The sequence below is a fragment of the Fistularia commersonii genome, chromosome 36 (assembly GCF_037954325.1).
Source record: "Fistularia commersonii isolate RoL2024-O1a breed Wild chromosome 36, RoL_Fcom_v1.0, whole genome shotgun sequence".
NCBI classification, from domain to species: Eukaryota; Metazoa; Chordata; class Actinopteri; order Syngnathiformes; family Fistulariidae; genus Fistularia; species Fistularia commersonii.
In genome coordinates this window covers 5,529,489-5,536,626 of record NC_141319.1, presented here as the reverse complement: position 1 = coordinate 5,536,626, position 7,138 = coordinate 5,529,489, and the positions used below count along the sequence as shown (strand labels likewise).

Below are 7,138 nucleotides of genomic sequence, written 5' to 3'. Positions count from 1 at the left end.
AAATTGAAAAAAAAAAATTAAAAAGAAAAAAGATAAAAAAAGGTATATATATATATATATATATAACATTATAATATATTATAATATTAACATCAATATTATATTATAATATGTTATAATAATATAATAACAATTCAATATTATTATAATAACATTAATATTAATATTGATATTATAGTAAGACTATAATATTAATGCTACATATTATAATATTTAATCTTAAATTAAATTAAATTTTAAAAAAGTGAAAAAGAAATTTAATCTTTTATTTTATTTTATTTTATTTCATTACTTTTCTAACAACTTTTGATGCTGCCACCCCATGTGCCCCCCAGTTTCCCTTCGGCGACAAATTCAGTTTTTCTGTCTGTTTATTTGTCATCTTCTTACATAGAAAATCAGCAGAAGCTGAGCAGGAAGCAGGAAGTTGCCCGATGACGAGAGATTGGAAGCAGGTGCGCGGCAGCAACTCTCTGAACCGTCGGACCTGCAGGCAAGCGGAACCCAGGAGAACGCCAACCGGAAACCAGGCCAGGAACGCGGCCTTGAGATGTTTAGACGTCTGCTCTGATTTCCCACAGCATCTGGGAGATTCTGTTACGCTGCCAATGAAACAAGTGCAGCTGGACACGCCGACGTCTTCATCTTCCCTTTTTTTGGGAATCGGCCCGCCGCACGGACCGCTCCGAAAAATGCAAAAAAAGCAGCCGGCGCTCTGAGGAAGCGTATCTCCGGCCCGCAGACGCAGTCGGCGACACAAAGGAAGAAAAAGCTCGGCCGTTGAAGAGGGACTTCAGCCCGCAAATCTTCTAAAGGTCAGTCTGAGACACGTATTTCAACTCAGTCACATCGGGCTTTGGAATTAAACGGCGGAGGATTTGTGCGTCGGACTTCATTTATCGATTTATTTTTTTTATTTTGGACTCAAAAGCGGGGTTTTTATTCAAATGACGCCCTAATGATGCATTCGGAGGGAGGGAGGTTTGCGGGGTTTGTAGGGAAGCGGGCCGGTGATAAAAACCAGTCTCTCGCCACTGAAAGTGAAAACAATTGCAATGGAAAAAATGTAAATATAATTGCACGTTCTGGCCGGTGCGGTGTTTAGCGACATATCACAACAACAAAAAAAAAAGAACCCCTGCGTTGAGTCTAAATGTTCTCCTCGTGTTCGGGCGGGTTTTCCTCCGGGTTTTCTTCTGAATCCAAAATCCCGCAGGAGGTTCAGTGGAAACCCGAAATTCGCCGGAAGTGTGAATTAGAGGGTAAATAGTTGTGTGTCTCTATGTGACGCGTGAATGACAGACTGAATGGTTGTTTGTCCTGATATAATGCGGAATGAGAGGCTGATGGTTGTATTTTCTTTATAAAGATAAGATAAGATAAGATCCCCCTCAGTGAAATTCTTTCGTCACAGCGGCATAACAGTTATAAGTATCAATAAATATGAATATAAATAAAAAGACCAAATAGAAAATAGCAAAGAAAAAAACAAAACATGAATAGACAGCAGAGGATACGAATGGACAACAGAATGGGAGGGAAAAAAAATAAAACATAATAATAGCAATGGCAAGACTAAAGTAAATAAATAAAAATAGGCAGGATGTGAGTGGGCTGAGACCCTGACACTGTTTATAAAATAAACAGTTTATTTATGGCTAACTCTATTTATAAAATAAACAGATAATTATAAAATAAACATAACTAGTTCTATAAATAAACGGATAGTTATAAAATAAACAGATAGTAGTTCTTATAAAACAACAGATAATTATAGAAAACAGATAAGTAGTTCTATAAAAAAACAGATAATTATAAAATAAACAGATAAGTAGTTCTACAAATAAAAAGATGATTATGAAATAAACAGAACTAGTTCTACAAATAAACAGAAAATTATAAACAGATAACTAGCTCTATAAATAAACCTATAATTGTAAACAAACAGATAACTAGTTCTATAAATAAACAGATAATTATAAAATAAACAGATAACTAGTTCTATAAATAAACAGATAATTATAAAATAAACAGAGAACTAGTTCTATAAATAAGCAGATAATTATAAAATAAACAGATAGTAGTTCCTATGAAACAACAGATAATTATAAAAAACAGATAAGTAGTTCTACAAATAAAAAGATGATTATGAAATAATCAGACCTAGTTTGACAAATAAACAGAAAATTATAAAATAAACAGATAACTAGCTCTATAAATAAACCTATAATTATAAACAAACAGATAACTAGTTCTATAAATAAACAGATAATTATAAACAAACAGATAACTAGTTCCATAAATAAACAGATAATTATAAACAGATAACTAGCTCTATAAATAAACAGATAATTATAAAATAAACAGATAACTAGTTCTATAAATAAACAGATAATTATAAATAAACCAATAACTAGTTCTATAAATAAACAGATAACTAGCTCAATAAATAAACAGATAATTATAAAATAAACAGTTAACTAGCTCTATAAATAAATAGATAATGATAGAATAAACAGATAACTAGCTCTAAAAATATCAGATAATTGTAAAATAAACAAAGAACTAGTTCTAACTCTCTTAGAAAGATTACAACTTATTCCAGGTCCAAAATCTGGCCCAGGAGTCCAAAATAGCCTCGCTAATATTGTCCTAAAATAAGATTTCAGCCGATTTCAAACTTTATTTCTTAATATGACGCAGGAACGTCTTCGTTTCTCTACGTGAAGTGAACGACGGGGTGAACGATCGTCTCCGTATCTGTGGTTTTAAACGCTCGGCAACAAGGACGGGCTCAGATTCAACAAGAGACGACTTCAGACGTTCAGAATATTTACAGCTGCTAAAACACGCCGGTTGTAAATAGTTTTAATCAATATTTCATTCGTGCGGGCGATACAGGTGACGTTATGTTGCAGGTTGGACGTGGCCATGTGAGGTTATATTCGGGTCACTAGTTCTTATTATCTAGCGAGCGTCATCTTCCGAATGCTCCGTTATTTGAAATAAATTTGAATTCAACAAGTATTAAAATTCACTCTGCGTTCCAGCAACAGATTCTGGCCGTGGAGTCCAATCCTCCCGTCAAAACAGCGTTAGCGCAAGACGGTGCGTCGGAAATGTTGGGCAAAATGTCTGCCTTGCTGTTATTGTCCACAAATAAGATTCACATGTCGGACATGTGAAAATAGGACATTTTTAGCCGCTAATAGAGAACCTTTGCCGTCGTTCGAGGGCTCAAAGCGGAATAGATGCGTTTTTGACTAAATAAGATGGGAGTTAGCTAACGCTGCCTGTTGTCCGGGTGTCGTAGTGGCCGATTTTGCTCAGTTCCTAGAACCTTTTTAGGAATTAAACCATTTCAGTCAGCAGATGAACCAGGAACTTTGAACCTCAGTTCCATAAGAACTGAAACGTCTTCAAGTGAAGAAACTCAAGTCCAGTTGCCAAGAAAAGAAGATTTAGACAAGAATTCACCAAGACCTGGATGAGGTCCTGAGAACGTCCACAGAAAGCTTCCTGGTTCTCATTTTCTTTTCTTTTCTTTTTTTTGGTGTGGTGTTTGCATGTTCTTCCAGTGTCTGCGTTGGGTTTCCTCCCTGTAGTTCTACCAGATTAATTGGGGGGGAAAAAAAAATGGGAAAAATTCCCCCGAATGAGCGAATGAAGGGTTGAATTTTTGTACAAGTGGCACTGCGATGACTGTTGACCAGTCCTGGATGGATGCTAACGGGGTCCAGAACTTTTCTGTCTGAAAGCAGCCAAAAAAAAAAAAAAAAAAAAAAAAAGCAAAACAATAAAAAAAAAAAAAAAAAATTGGAAAAATTCTGCGAGTCCAATCATTTTACTGTCCAGACAGGAATACCGATCGGCGGCGGCGGCGGCGGCGGCGGCGGGTATGCCCTCCCGACCCGTCGATAATCCAACCCGGCGCCCGTCTTTTATTGTGTTTCTTTTTTCCGTTCCGCAGCGAATCCTTCCTTCAGTGGAAAGACCCAACGGGGATTAAAGATTCACACAATTGCACTTCTATATTCCTCTATTGACAAGGTTTGGCAGCAGGTATCGAGTGTTTGGTGGAGTGGGTTGATATTCAGCGCAACAATAACATCCCTGTTAGTATCGTTAAAAACCAACAACGGCCCTCAGAGCGCTTATCCAAACGGTCCGACTGCCGGAAAGAGGCGTTCTGTGGTATCGCGCCCAGAAACAGCTCGGAGGTACTTTGACTGCCTCGGATCCTTCGGGGAAGTTCCTACTTAACCTGAGATTTAGAAAGAAATCCTTCAACCGAGCCCCGCTTTGAATATCCTGAAGCAAATGTGTAAATATATCGTTTCGAGCCAGTTCAGGTACGAGTCGGTCGTCCGACGGATGACGGATTTGTGTCTGGGGAAAAGAAACCGGAGTAAATCCCCCAGACGTTTTTGCTTTTCGGCAGCTATCAGCCAGTCGGGTCAAAATTCTTTAACGTTTTTTTGCGGAGGTGATTCGGGCGAACCCCAGGTTCAGCAGCAGGTCAGCCCGCCGAACGCGCCCCGCGGTTTCTCGTTATCGTAATTAACATGACGTAGCTTCGGGATGCAGATGGCGGGATTAAATCCGTCGCGCATTTTTAGACCGATAATTGTCTGCGTGCACCTCCAGAGGGATAAACCCATTTCTTTTTTTTTTTTTTCCCCCCCCGACGGCAACGGCAATTAATTCCCAACCTGACGTCTATCTGTTTGGCGGAATAGTCGCACTCCGGTTACGACGCATAGATCCTCCGGAGTTCCAACATTTAGGGCTAAGTTGGAGAACTCATCAGCATGTTTCCGGGTAGAGCGGTGCTTGTCGTGATTTATGAGCCATTTCATGCTCCCATTTCCTTTAGTAGGTAATATGTGTCACTTTTATATCACCGTGAAGTTGAAGTGGCGAGGTGAAATGTTAAGTGATGTTTCAGCGGTATGCAAAAGGAAGAGATTGGCTTAGGCTTAAGTGGATATTCCAGTACTTATCCAGCCATTGGGAGGATCACGGCTATTTTCGGCCCCCCGACTTAACAAGGCCGGACGGAGCGTCCGCGTCCTTGACGAGCCCTTGGAGAGCTTCGGCGCCCGCGGGGGGAAGGACCGACACGGCCGCCATTTAGGTGGCGACAACCCGGGAGGACGTGTTTGGTTTTCCTTCGTCGGGTTATTTCGTTTTTTTTTGGGCGCGTATTTCCGGTCGACGCGGTGAAACTCTGATGACGCTCCCGCGGCGAATAATATGCGGTTGTTTTCCCTCGTCTGCGTGCCAAAGCGTGATTGTCAAGCTAATGAGTAGTTAAACTTAAATTATCTTTCACCTGGTACTTAAGACCTTAAGAAAGTTTATAGACTTGTATTTCTTATTCTCCCCCTTTTTTTTTTTTCTTACTGTTTATACAATCTTCTACTATTATTTATTATTTATTATTATGTTTCACTTGTAACTCTAGCACAACAATTTCTTTCGGGATAAATAAAGTTGTTCTTAAAGTAGGAGTAGGATACTTTAGACATACATATAAATATATACATGGATGCACATTATCTGGCCCAGGGGTCGGCGACCTTTGACCCCCAAAGAGCCGTTTGGACCCGGTTTCCATGGAAAAGAGTCGCAATTACTTTTTGACGTCTAAAATAAAGCTACTAATGTATATATTGCTTTTTTTTACCTTTACACTTTGTATAAACAACTATTTTTTTGCCCACCTGGGGTTGAAAGTCTCGACAAATTGACGGCGTTTTTTGCGGGCGAGTGTGACGTTTATTCTGAGTAAAAATAATAAATATATTTTTATTTCAATATTTCAAGATCACAATAATCTTCAAATTTACAACTAAAATTAAACAAAAAAAGAACACAAATAAAATACACTTCATCGAAATACTTATAATTTATTTTCCCAGGTTGCAGACCCCCGATCTAGCCGTGTGTGTGTGTGTGTGTGTGTGTGTGTGTGTGTGTGTGTGTGTGTGTGTGTGTGTGTGTGTGTGTGTGTGTTTCATAGCCACCCAAGAAATGTTGCTCTTCAGCAAAAACAGTTGAAACAGTTTGGTTGAAAAAGAGTATTTGATATGTTTTTTTAGTGTTTATTTTTTTGTGCAGTGTGTGGAGAGAAATAGAGAAAAACATTTGTTTTTATTTCTATCATAGCAATAAATCACACTCACTGTCATTTCCCAATATAAGCCGCCCGGATTGAAAATACCTAAAATAACTAAATAAATCTGTGTACGTATATAGGATGTCCATCTTGTAACATGAGATTTACACAAACAGTTTTTTTTATAAAACTTTTAATTAAACACATACCAGGTATAATTGATTTATTGTAACATGAATTATAAGGAAGGAATGTATTTTCATTAAAATATATTCATATGTCTAATCACACGTACACACACTCACACACGTGTATATGCTGTATGTGTGTGTGATTACACATATATATAACACAATATATCTTCTCTATATATTGTGTGTGTACATGTATATACATATATATGTGTGTGTATATGAACTGCATATATATATATTTTTTTTTTTTCTATTTTTAGTTATAAATAACACTGAATTATGACTTATTATTGTTATTTGATTATCAGGAGCTATTTATAAAATTATTTTGAGTGTGTATTTTTATCTCCTCAATGAAATTCACCTCTTCGTGAGTTTCCCCGCCGTCGAGACCGGAATCCCAATTTCGGGCGTAAACTTCGTCGTGATTCGACGCGGCGCCATTTTTAAAATAAATCTGGCGGACGGGAAAACAAAAAACAAACGGAGGGCGTGCGTTTCCATGGCGTCGCCGTCGTGCTCAGACTCGGACTAAATCCGCCGCTTGTCTGCGAATCTATCACGTTAATTATCCTTCACGCTCGGCGAGAGAGGATGAGCCGGCATTAAATCAGTCCGGCGGAGAGACGACTAAAAATACATAATCTCGGCGACTGGTCCTCGCACATTATTTAGCCCTTTGAACGCTGATCTGGAGGAAAGAAATTGAATGAAATCCCATCGGTTGCCTGAATGTGTTCCGGCTTCATCAATTCATGTTATGACACCCGTGTCAAACCCTAACGGTGTCCAATATGCTATTAAATGAACATGACAGATATGT

At 38.4% G+C, this 7,138-nt stretch overlaps 1 protein-coding gene across 1 annotated transcript in view; it reads left to right on the top strand.

Moving 5' to 3' along the window:
- Nucleotides 1–774: 774 nt before the first annotated feature.
- LOC147213414 (heparan sulfate glucosamine 3-O-sulfotransferase 5) overlaps nucleotides 775–7,138 on the top strand; it is a 103,646-nt gene continuing 97,282 nt past the window's right edge. Inside the window, exon 1 of the mRNA XM_086143099.1 lies at nucleotides 775–815. The gene's annotated coding sequence lies outside the window, so the exon portion shown is untranslated. The remainder of the gene's footprint in view (nucleotides 816–7,138) is intronic.